At 38.7% G+C, this 13,177-nt stretch overlaps 1 long non-coding RNA gene across 1 annotated transcript in view; it reads right to left on the bottom strand.

The window, feature by feature from the left end:
* LOC137476114 (uncharacterized) overlaps positions 1-13,177 on the bottom strand; it is a 74,915-nt gene that overhangs the window by 1,947 nt on the left and 59,791 nt on the right. Inside the window, exon 3 of the long non-coding RNA XR_011000253.1 lies at positions 3,164-3,308. This is a non-coding gene — a long non-coding RNA (uncharacterized lncRNA). The remainder of the gene's footprint in view (positions 1-3,163; positions 3,309-13,177) is intronic.

The following is a 13,177-nucleotide window of genomic DNA, read 5'->3' as shown; positions in this document are numbered from 1 at the left end:
CATGAGCAGCAAGATTTCCTGTTTGCTCAAGTTCTCCAAACCACTGGTTCATTTCTCTGGCAACATTCAGAGCACGCTGGAGACAACAGTTAGGCAGTTTTGCTATGAATTGATCAGGCACAGGTTTGGGTAGTAATTACTTTGTTTCTTTAATAACCATATTTACATGTTGGAATTCTGTCTTCTGAACTTCAAAGCCCCAGAACTGTCAGAGTAGCTGGAGACTAGAAATCTAGATCCAGATCCAGGGTAGAATTTGAGCCAACAGCCAATTTCCAAACTAATTCATCTGGATGCACAGTAGTTCAACAAAATTTGGATTGAGTCTCAGTGGTTTATTTTGACTTCCAGCTTCCATTTTCAGAAATACCTGACAATAAATGATTCTTCTGTCAATATTATTTTCACTTTTGTTCCCCAGAAGAAATCTGTGACTGCAAAACATGAAAGAGTCTGTCTTCAAAAAACTTTTAAAAATGTCAATTGCCACTTTTATGTTACCATTATAGTAAAGCTGATGCAACCCTACTGAACTAATACTTCGCTATGTTATCCCAAATTTATCCTCCCCAGGAGCTGTCCTGATTATCTCTAATCAGCCACAGTGGATAAAGTTGTGTTTGGTCTCCTGTTTCCTGCTTTCCTTGCCTGCATATTTATTTATGTTCTGTTTGGTGCAGGTGTCACTCCTTGCCCTTGAAGAGCCAACTCATTTTGAAGAGACATTACAAAAATATAGCAGCATAATAGAGGGAGGAAGGCTTTACCCAATATGTGGTGTAAGGTCCTTAAATGAGAAAATGTGTAACCCTTCAGGGAACCTCTGATTTGTATAACCCCTGATTTGTATAAAGCACCATCTAACAAGCAACATCTTTCACAGAATCACAGAATGCGTTGGGTTGGAATGGACCTTAACACTCATTCCAATCCCCTCTGCCAGGGGCAGGGATACCTTTCTCTAGGCCAGATTGCTCAAAGTCCTGGACAACCTGGCATTGGACACTTTCAGGGATGTGGCAGCCACATCTTCTCTGGGCAACCTGTACCAGTGTAACTTTCTATGTATTTGGACAGATTTTCCCATTCTGCCTCTTGCAGGCCACTCTGGTTCCTTTCAAGCACACTGACTCATTTTAAAATGAGCTGTTCTTCTTATTCCTAGGCTTTCATGAGAAGATTGCTCTGAAGACTGTTTTCCTAATGCTCAGGAACCATTTCATTTCTAGCATAGCTGTTAGATGGATTTGCCATGCTGGTGTGCAGCTGGGGACCATGACCATTCACGTGTATTACCTCTCCAGGAGTCTGCAAGCCCCCTCTGCTGCAAGCAAGATGAGGGAGGGGAAGGGAAATGGTTTTAAAGAAAAAGGGATATAAGGAGAACATTTTTTATGATGAGGGTAGTAAAACACTGGAACAGGTTGTCCAGAAACATCCCTGGAAACACTCAAGACCAGGTTGGATGGGGCTTGGAGCAACCTGGTGCAGTGAAAAGGGTTGGACTAGCTGATGTCCCGAAGGTCCCTTCCAGCACAAACCATTCTGTGATTCTGTAAGGGGCTGCTGGAACACCGCCACCCAGCCAGACCACCCAGCCATGACCTAGGGACACACTGTGCCACCCAGCAGTGCATATGCCAGGCTCCGGGCTGTCCCCTGTAGCTGTGCTTGACACAGCCAGTGCTGCTGGAGTGCCTTGGCTCAACACTGTGGGCTGTGGTTGCCAGCTCCAGCAGCTCATGGCTGCGTGCACATCTTTGTGTTGTACATCCTGGCTGTGTCATGAGCCCTTCTGTGGATGTTCTTAGTTCAGTCAGAGAGAAAATAGAGAGAATTCTCCCAGGCCTAGCCTGGGAAAGGTAGGAGAAGGAATGAAAACAATTATTATCTCTCTTTCTGTTCATGTTGTTTATAGATATGTTCTACCACAATGCACAGTGTGCTATTCATAATGCACCAATGGTATGAAAGGTTTTCACTTTGAGACCAATCATATTTCACCTTGGCGATCCTGGTTATAAAAGAGGAATGCTACTTCCTGCTAATAAAGATTCTTCTTTTGCCTTCTGAACCGTGTGAGTCTTTTCGTCCGTCCCTCCCTCAACAGCATCACCCTTCTTTTCTGCTTTCCAGAAATTTATGATTGGCCTAACCCAGCATGTGGGGAGATGATAGGAAATAACTGGGCAACCTCCATCTGTGTTAGGAGTTTTTAGTGCTGGATGCGTTGTCAGTAATGGCTTTGGAAACTGATCAGTTACAAGATGGTCTGTTCAGAACTGCTGAAGTCTTTGCACAAGACTTCACTGCAGCCTGAACTGGCTGTAAAAGCAAAGCATCTTGCAAAACTTCCACAATGTTTAGGCAAGTAATGCATAGCTGGAAAAAACACTCCAGATTGTTTGGACTATCCACTTTTTCTGTATGTTCTGGGTGAACCTGAGAGCAAAATCTGCTCTGATTAGCCAAAATAAGTTTGATTCTGTGCTCTTCTAAGTAGGCGGGCACAGGAATAATTGTGTTGCTTTTGTTTCTCCTTCATGGCATTTAAACGAGGTGCTTCCTCTGTCCCGGGGATGTGTCACAAAACTTCTCCCTTTTCCGCTGTGAGCGCAGGAGGGCAGTGCAGTTCCAGTTTGGATTCAAACATCTCTGGAGCATCAGATGGGCTTAAGCAAAGCTCAGCCCAAGTCCATGTAAAGCCTCCAGTTCCAGTTAGAGGAGTTTTTAATCTTCTCTTCATTACTACACTTGGCATCCCACCAGTATCTCGACTTTTAAAAATAAATTCTTTTCTCTATTTACATTAGCAGCAAATCTGTACTGCCAAAGAAAGGATGAGGGGTGGAGGGGTGGTGGGGGGGGAAGGAGAAGAAGGGGGGAAGGAGGAGAAAAGGTGGGAAGAAAGGAGGGGAAGGGAAAGAAGGGGAGGAGAAGGAGAGGAGGAAAAAGGGGGAGTTTGAGATGGGGTTTAAGATTAAAATAAAATAAACGAAGTTGCTGTTGCCACATATAAACAAGCTGCTGGACTCAAAGACATCAAAAATGTCAAGTCAGCTATACCTCTAAGAATAGCTCAGAAATTGTACTTGCAGTATAAACAGTAGCTGCGTGGTTTGAAAACATGTGGAATAGGTAAATGATATCTGAAAAAAATTACCTGCTAACTCTGGCTGATTTGATAAGATTCCTTCTGACGAGTCATAGCCTCTTCATTCGAATTTCCTCTGTGAAATGGATTTCCACTGACACATTCTGTTTCTTTCACTGTATTCATTTCATAGTGGTTCTTCCAACCACATTCCCTAGTGCAAAGGCTTTTTGCCAAGTAAATTACTAACACCACCAAAACAAATTAATCACTGAAGTAAATGAGTAGTTTGGTGCAGTAAAGAGTACCCTGTTCTGTGCAATAATTTGTTTTTTTACATACTTATTTTCTCCCCACAACACATTGAAGCAAAGTCAGCTCTTTGGAAGAGAAGTCTGTAGTTAGCAAGATGTTGACTTTAACTGGTCTCTTACCTCGTGCAGAACATCAGGTGTGGATCCCATCACAAACCACAGGGTTAAGAACCACTGAGAACATGCAGCCACATGATTTTTTATCAGCAGGACCACATTCCATGCACAGCACACAAGATCACACAGAATCTTCTGCAGCCACATTGGCAGAGAAGATTTGGTGCTGGAATAATTTTTAACTGGGAAATACCAATTCTGTAGGTCATCCATTTGTGGCATTTCCTAGCCTTTTTCTCTTTGATCCTTTTGGTAGGTGATTTTGTTCCTTGGAGTTATAAAGAAATTGTAGAAATCATTGACTATATCTGCAGCCATTAGTTTATGCTGTTATTTTATGAACAATTCTAGTTAACATTTTAGGAGAGTAAAAAAATAGTGTAAGACTTACTTGTGCTATCTAAGGAGAATATCACCTTTACAAACACCTTGTAAGTAGTAGTAGTAGTAATAATAATAATAATAATAATAAATAGTAGCTTCTGACAAGAGAGAAGGTACCCTGCTTCTCTTTGTGGTTTCATATTCCTACTGCACTAACACATTCCCATATGAATGCAAACCTAATTCTTCTGAAAACTGAATCTGCAAAGAATGGATCAGCCAGGTTGGTGTCAGTGCTGTTTCAACAGCGTAGTAAAGAAGAGAGATGGGATGCTGCTGCTTAGGGCAGGGAGGGAGGGAGGCAGGGAGAGGACTGCTCTTATGAGCAACACCTTTGATTTGGACTGGTGTAAACCCGAGGCCATAACCTGAGACCAACTTCCATCGAGTTCAAGGGAGTCACAGCACTCTGAGAACCTTTCACTAGGGCTCCTTTCTCAAAAAGTCTTTCAAAAAAAGCTAAATCCATTTTAAAAAAGCAAGTTGAAAATACTGAGGGGATAAAACACTGTATATACCTTCTTCTAAAAGGATTCCTTTCCAATAAAGGTGTATGTGACATAAAAAAGGAAAAAATGGCTAAAAATCAAGTGGTAAAAGAAAAATATCACAGCAAAATCAGTAGCCTCAGGGAAAAAAAAGAAAAGATGAGTGACATTGAGAAGATTGACTTCAAAAAGAGATACATTAAGAAACAACTAAAAACATTTAACAAGACAATACTTTGGAACTCAGTTGCCCTGATATAAAAATATGGAACAGCTTCCTCTCCCTTTCCTTTTGTAACAGGCTTGTCATGGGCAAAACTGACAAAATAATCAAAGCAGTCACTGGAAAATTATAAATCAATTTTAGAATGAAAGGACTCCCAGAATATAAGTTATTTGAAAGACTGACATTCTTCAGTGAGATGCTAGAAATTATAATCTACATTCCTATCAATATTCATGTTATGCACCACTGCAATGTATGTTGATAATTAATATTATCTGTGTAGTCACTTACATAGCCAATAACATTGCAATAAATAAGTTCTAACCTATAAAACCTATAATTGGCTTTAAACTTGGATTAAAACCATCTTGTCAAACTGAAAAATTTTACAAGAGCTTATACACAGGGAAAAGCATTCACTAAACCATTTGAACCATTTGAAAATCAGTTACAGCAGAATTGTATTTTTCCAGCAAATTAGGTTTTCTATTTCCTCAGAAAAAAATAATGAGGTCTGGATTTTCTTTGTTTTGGTTTGGGGTTTTTTTCTTTTTTTGTTTTGTTTTGTTTTGTTTTGTGGAGTTGTTTGTTTGGTTTTTGTTTTGTTTTTTTTTTTCCCCAGATAGCAAGTATAAGACTAAAGAAAATGTTATCAGGTTCACAGAGACTCTTCATTAACATTGGTTTCAGCTGCAATTCTGCACTAAGGGATTTTCTGTTCCTCTGTGGTGAAAATATGATATGTTCGCTGTACTGGCTTAGTTATGGAAAACATTTGAAAACTGGATTTTAGGCTGGATCATCCTTTTGAAGTACCTACATTTATTATGACTATTTTTGTTATGGAAAACTCCCCCTATTAATGGATTCAGATAGCAGAAATCTTCATATGTATGCAATGAGCAACCAGTTATTGCAAATAATTGTTTCCAAGAGGGTTACTGAATGGTATAAAGCATTCAGAAGTTAGATTAGTACTAAATTGTAGGAAAGTATTTGAGCTTTTACAGAGAGAAGCTGAACCAAACTACACAAAAGCAGCTGAAAAGTACTTTGTACTTTTGGTTGGGATTTTCTTGGTCATACTGTTACAGTAATAATAGCATTTTTAATTCATAATCAAATTTGGAGAGTGAGCTGTTCCTTTTTTTTTTTTTTTTTTTTCTGTGAGAAGAAATGTTAAATCTAATGTTTCTCTCTATTTTACTGGCCTAGTTCTGATTTCATTTGCAATCTCTGTGAAATCCCTTCTGATACACAAGAGCACATCAGAAAAAATCAAACTTGCCTTTTTTTTAAAAAAGCAGTCTTAGAAGGAGATTATTCAAAATGACAGGATTGTACATTTCTTTTAGTATTTCAAGCAGAGCATTCCTGAAATATCTTCAGGAAGATGGTTGGACAACTGGGAAGGTTAGCAAATCATAAATGTCAAGAATATTAAAATAATGAGATCATTGCATGGTAGAAAAACTGTTTTGAAAACTAAGATTCTAGCTGCATCTCCTGCGCAGCCATAGGACATGGCTGAGATAAAGGGATGCCCATCCAGAAATATGCCTCCAAATCTTATAATCCATTTCTCCATCATTATTTCCAGCCACCAGAATGAGGAACAAACAAACAAAGCAATCTGACCTTGGTAGAAAAGATAAAGTGAACTGCAAACAAATCTGGAATTCCATCTCCCTGATCAACATGCTACAAATGCCCCCAGCAGCCCACGCTAAGAGGAGCAGAGGCGAGAGCCCAGGCAGCCAGCTCTGCGAAAACACCCTTGGGACCACAAAAGCCCTCAGCAGTGGGATGAAAGAAAGTGCCATATCCATTTCATTTCCATTCATCATCAAGTTTAAGAAAGTTTCATTGCTCATAAATACTCTGATCATAAGCAGCTGCACATGATATCATTTAGAGCCTGGTTGCATAACTCGTATTTCCCCCGAGCTTTGTCCCTAAGCTGCTGTCTGACAGGCATCAGCCAGACCCAACTTGTTGTTTTAAAAAAGCCTCTGTAGCGTTTTTACGTTTAGCAGCTGAACCAAACTTCACAAAAGCAGCTGAAAAGAATTGGTAAAAGGTTAGGATAGATTGACTGTTTCCAAATTGGAATACTAATGATGATCTTTAATGAAGCCTGACAGCACAATCTGTTTCTTATTGTTCCCTAAGTGCTGGCTACTGATCATATTCACTGGCTTTAGGTGACGGGGACAGACAGGGACAAATGGGCCCCACTGGTGAGCAGGACTGTGCACAGCTGATCTTTCAACAAGGATTAAATTAATTAAAATTATTCTCCCATCAGAAGAATCAATCTTTTGATTTGTTATCATCGTAGTGGTTATTAATTTTGAATGATGTCTAATTGGTGCCACTACTGTTTGGGTCAGCTGGCTTAGTAATCTTCTTAGAAAGCAGTAAAGAATACATCATTTTAGTAGCTGCGTCAGGGAGCAGGGAGAAAGTAGGCAAAATACCTGCCAGACCAGCTGGTGAAAACTGACTTTATTAACTTCACTTCTTTAATAAAAAAATTAAGGCACTTTCTCATAAGGATAGTCTTAAATAAATGTTTTATTATGGCATTGCTAATAAGCACAATTGGAAATACTTCATTCTCAGTGCAAAGACAAAATAATGAGGGCTGGAGAGGGCTCAGAGCAAAGCCCAGGCTGATGGAGCAGGTCGTCACCAGACTGCAGAGACAAAACTTGCACAGGTTAGGTGGTATCTGGCCCAGCCATTTCAGAATTTGGCCCTATCTCCACAAACAATGTCTCCCTTTTCTTCTCACAAGTCTTTTGATGCCAATGTCCAAAGGAGTAGGATCTGGTCTCTTACTCAAATTTCTAAGGTATTTAAGCCCTTTAAAACACCAGTGGGAATTTAAAAGAGGTCATGGAAGCACCTGTAGATCAAATAAAATTTCCAATCTGCCTGTTTTTGATATTTAGGCTGGGTGTGTTACCTCCACAGCTATAATAATGCCTAAACCATCCCTGCAAAGTGGATGTGGGGCTGCTTCTTGTGTGTTGTTCAAATTGAAGTGACAGAGTAAGAGAAAGGCCACTTTCTGTGCCTTAGAACTACAGACATGTCAGTGAGGTGAGGACAAAACTGCCCCTGACAGAGCTGGGATAGCACAGACCACATCTTCCTGTTCACTCTTGAAACATAAATATATGGCTGCATGGGTAATCTGAAGGAGGGATAAATCCTGAATCTTGGATATTCACACAAGTAAAACCCCATAGATTTCTCCTGAAGGAAGTGATATCAAAGTCTCACTCAAATGAAAACAGGGACATAATTCTTGGTTTTTGTTATTAGTCTTCTACACATAGGAAATTGTTTCTGCCTTACTTATCCATGACAATAAATACACAAAATCAAGGAGGGGTTCATCTGGGAAGGCATACATTCCATCAGTGGAATAAGTGTTTAGATGATTCACACCCATATAAACTTACACATTTGGGGGCTGAATGTGTTACCTCCCTCTTCCCTGCAGCTGGCAGTGGGAGGTATCACTCCCTTTGCAAAATCCACCATTTTACCATCCCCTTCTCCTGCAACACTCTCCAGCCCCACAACTTGCTGTCTGATTAGAAAAGGAAATATGTTGCATGACAAAAAAAAAAAAGGTCCAATCCTGCTTTTTCATGGAGTGAGCTCTTCTCCTCTAAGAAGTCATCACAATTGCTGTAATTCAAGTGCTTTAACTAAAACCTCAGTTAAGCTGGAAGAGTAGCACTTGAGCAAAAATTATTCCCACACGTTAGCTCTTTGGAGTCAACAGCAAAACCATCAACCCAAGAGCATTCATCCACTACAACAGATGAAAAATAGGTCTTTTACAGTCTTACCTACATTTTGTAAGAAATTCTGGTTAACCCAATCATGCCAGGCTTTACTACCAACCTCAATTCCCATGAAATTATCTTCATAACTCAACTGGTAAAAAGAGATTTAAAAACTCTGTTTCTAATTCCTCATCCTACAGATGGTTATTCTTTAGAAATCCTTCTATAGAAAAGCAAGATAAATCTCAACCAAATTACAAGCCATTATAACAATAAATAAAAAGTTTTTATATGATAGAGTGTAAATTGTCATTCAAGTTTGGGGAGCTGGACCTGGGTCCTATTTCATAGGTTAAAAACATTTATATTTGTTAGATGAAGGTTCTTTGCTTTTCTCTACATGCATTCCCCCTACACATTCTGCTGTGTTTGGTTAGGCTGGGCACACTCATCTTATTCAGCACAATTGATAACTGTTTAGACAAGGAGTTAAGGTAGAGATCATAAAATCCAGCTATTGTTCCTGGTTTCAGCACTTATTTGAGATAGATTTATCCATCTATGACTTTGGATAGATTACATTTATGCTTTGTCCTATTTTTTTTTGTTTGAATATCCTGTTCTACAAAGTATTTTTAAGCAAATTAAGCTAAACATCATTTCATGTGCTCCCATGATTACATTCTTTTAACCAATCACTCTAGATTTTTGTTATTATTCTTTTCAAAATGCATTTTAAGATTGGATGGAACCAAAGGCTACTGACTGATATCTAGTGAGACAATACCAGCTCCTATACGTCATCTCTAAGACTAGTATTCTAGTAACTTTTTTTCATATTGCAGTCAGAAGAGATAAACAGGTTGAAAGAATCTTATTGAAATGTGCATTGAGAAATTTATTTCCACAATGAGAAGAGTCTGAGATTTAAAGAAAAACATATTTTGAAAACTATACAAGGCTATCATTGTTTGCTTAGTCTTTGAATCATACTTGAAGCTCAAGTCTTCTTATATTCTTTTTAGAGAAACAGCTGTTTTGATTGGGGTTTCAGAAATCTTCTGAATATGAATGTATGTGTTAAAGTGAGCACAATGAAGAACCCATTTCTAAATTCAGCTTTTCAAAGTATATGTGTTGCATTGCTATCCAGTATTTCTTTCTCCAAAATATATTTAAATATAACACTTCCTATTCTTCCTTACAAGCATGATGCCTTTGATTTAAACATCACAATTGCCTTGTGGCTAAAAGCTATTTTGCACACTATGAGGCTGTAGCACAGATCTGCCACGGAAAAGCCACATTGCAGCAGTAGCAGAGCAGCTGTTTAATACCCCGAATCAAACCAGTGTTTTAGTGCAAGGTGGAATGAACATCTTCCCTCTCATGACAGCTGTGGAATCCAATTGTGACATTTTTGTAAACTTAGTTCTAAAAGTATATTCACTTTTACACACGCACAAAGTTTTAGTCCTGAGAGCTTTATTGGTCCTTTAAGGCTGTGGAAGTGCCTTCTTTTCTTCCCTAAACCCCATTCAAAACCACTGTGGACTTTTTCATATCCAACAAAGGAAACAGCTGTGTTTTCCGTAACAGCCAACCCTCTCAACATCCCAAAAGATCCAGGTACAAAACCCCAAAAATTAGAGAAGAAACCCTGCAACCCAGATCAAAAGGAGATCCAACAGCTGTACTCATTGCTTAAACAATTAGAATGTCTCTGGCCACCTACATTATAAACTCTTCTTCAAAAGAGGACCATATAACTTTGAGATTTTTTTTATTATTTCAGGTTTCCACCAAGTAAACTCCAATCCCTAGTGAGATATTACTCAGAACATTGCAAGATCAGAAACCTCCAACAGCTTTTCTCTTCGATTCAGACCTGACTGCAAAATTATCACATGCTTTACAAGCTCTTAAAAAAAAGAAGTGAGATCTTGAGGGGCATAACTACATCAAAGGAAAGCAACATGGGAAGAGAAAACTCGTGCATACATCAAAAACAGCTTAAATAGAGCCAAGCTTAAGTATTTGTGGAGAATGCTCTCATCTCTTTCTGTTGACCACGATTTCCACCCAACCTATTTGGATACGTCAGATTTTTCTTAAGAGAACTCGGCTTCTAATGGTGGTTTTTAGTTTATGTGGTAACAGGCTTTCTGAAATTCCCTGTCTCCACACTCTTTTTGTTCTCCTAAATACTTTCCCTGCTGGAAAATGCACTGATTCCAAACAGCCATAATAGCTAAGTCCTCTAGCAAATGTCTTAAGTACCTGATTTTGAATAACACCTTGTCCAAGGAATTGCTCAGTTGTTAACCTTTAACCTTGTATACTGCTATGCAGGAAGAATCCGCTTAAAATTCTCATTGTAAAGATACACAAGGAGTAGCATTAAGGCAGTTTGACTTCAGGATTTTCTGAAGGCAACTTTTGGACTTATTTTCTCACATATTTTTGCATTTGCAAATAACTCCTTAAACAATAATTTTAACAAACTTACTTCTCATGGTGTATTTTTTCCCATTTTGTGATCCCATTTCAACAGTGAGGGAACTGAGAATTATTTCCCGAAAAAGTTGCAAACTATTTAGGATTCAGAAGTGCCTAAGAAAGAAGCTGTATTTACTTTCTCTAGGATGGGGTACATAAGCTGTTTTTCACAACTGATCTTTCTGATAATAGAGTTATCCCAAGGGACTAGAAATCATCCAATGGGAAAAGTGAAAAGCTTGGTACAGGCCTGCCTTATGCATGCTACTGGAAAGAAAACTCTATATTCCAGTCAGATGCCATAAAAATGTTATGTAATAGAAAATGACCATCTAGAACAAATATATAGAATATAACTGTTGCACCCAGATATGGAAATTTGCTTGAAGCCAGAACACCGAAAGAAGCCAAGTCACAGTGGGGTGGATGCAAATGTAGAAGGTCCCTGTGGAGCAGGGGCACTGCTCCACAGTCTGTCACCTGCTTATAGGCCACACACTGAGACACAATTCAGGACAAAACTCAGTTACTCAGGCTAAATTAATAATCTGGATCTCCAAAGTTATCTTGATTAGGCATCTCCTCTTGTCTGAAATATTTTACTTTGTTTGTGAGCAGAACACAGGATTTCTTTAAGCAGTATAGAATTCTTTGCTGATGGCCCCACAACATTCTTAAAGATAGATCTGGTAGGCTGGGAATAATATATTCTGTTTAGCATGGTGAAAGGCTGTCTTCAAAGTAAAGGAGGGCAAAAATGGATTCACTTTTCTATGAATTAATTTGTTTCCATGAAGTAATTTAAAAATTACTTGCATGTAGATAGATCCCAGATTAGAGTACTCTACTAGATTTGATTTCTCGCAGCTGTAGATATATCCCAGCAACTGGAACTCAAGCTGAAACTCTCAGCGAGTCTGATGTATGAAACGTTCCGTGTTCTCTTTACAAGGGCAGTTTGTGTTTGGTTTAATTATTATTTAGTCTGCATATATGGGAAATAAATGTTTTACAGTGAGTTCCTCAAAACAGGTGTATGATTCATCAAACACCCAACTTCTATTGGCAAAAATATTAAGTAAAACATCAGGCTGAAAAACTTATTTTCCTGAAATCTAGAAGAGAATGCTCTTCAAACTAAAACTGTTATGAATACTGGCAATATCATTATGTCATTTCAATTTCAGAGCCAAAGAAGTAGATTTCAAAGAGAATTTCAATAAAGCAGGTTTAAGTGGAATGCTTGAAGTTGCAGTATCACTGATCCTTTGATTACAAACTGTGTGGAAGTCCAGGACACTCAGCATTTGAAGAATTCATTTCCAAGAGACAAATGAACAGTACCTGGGAAATTAAACAGGTGTTAGGGGCTGATAGTTCCTGGACAGAAGTGAAGGCAGATACTCCTTTCTTGTCCAGCCTCCAAGATTTACCCTTCTGGGATCAAGACTGGCAGCTGCCTAAGTGCACTGCTGACAGCACATCACCTGGCAGTGATGTGGATTCTGTCATCCAGTGGAAACCAGCATGAGTGGATTCTTAATTCTATTAAATTTTCATTTAACACTAACTGTCACTGTTTCATCCCTCAGCATGTGTTCATTCCCATAACCCATGTGTTTCTCTCCACTTTTTCATAGGCACTTTTTCAAACACACATTCATCTTTGAACACTGCATTGTTATATTTTCTTGACCAATGAAGGTGCTACCTTTTTCTCAGATGCAGTATGCACTCTCTTCAAGGTGTCAGAGGTAATCATCTGTGTGTTAAAGAAGAAAAGCAAGAGATAAAAAAAGAAAGACACAGAAAATGTATTGTGTAACTACACTCTTAGAACCAATTCTTTTGCTCCCACTCATGGCAGCTACTACCGGTGCTGTTAACTACTCAAACGCTTCTTTGATGTTTTAACACTATTTCTGATATGGTCTGTCCAAGTGCAAGTAGGCTTTTTTCCTACCATGTCTTTTTACTTAGATATGATGCATTTCATAAATGTAATATCCTTCACCTTCTCAGCTCTCAACTAAAACAGAGCTATCAGCATTGGGAGGTGCTGCTGATAACTGAAATAGTAAAAGAAAAAAAAACATTTTCTGTTGTTCTTAAGAATTCCTGAATCTTTCTGAGGATTTATATTAATTGTGAACATTCAGAGATTCTGGCTTCTGGGATTTCGAATAGGTCCAGACTTGCTAAACTTTCCTCACCTTCTCGGTGTCTGAAGCAACAACATGCTTATCCTT

The sequence above is a fragment of the Anomalospiza imberbis genome, chromosome 6, assembly GCF_031753505.1.
Source record: "Anomalospiza imberbis isolate Cuckoo-Finch-1a 21T00152 chromosome 6, ASM3175350v1, whole genome shotgun sequence".
NCBI classification, from domain to species: Eukaryota; Metazoa; Chordata; class Aves; order Passeriformes; family Viduidae; genus Anomalospiza; species Anomalospiza imberbis.
Note: the sequence above shows the minus strand (reverse complement) of the source record. Positions and strands in the feature narration are given on the sequence as shown.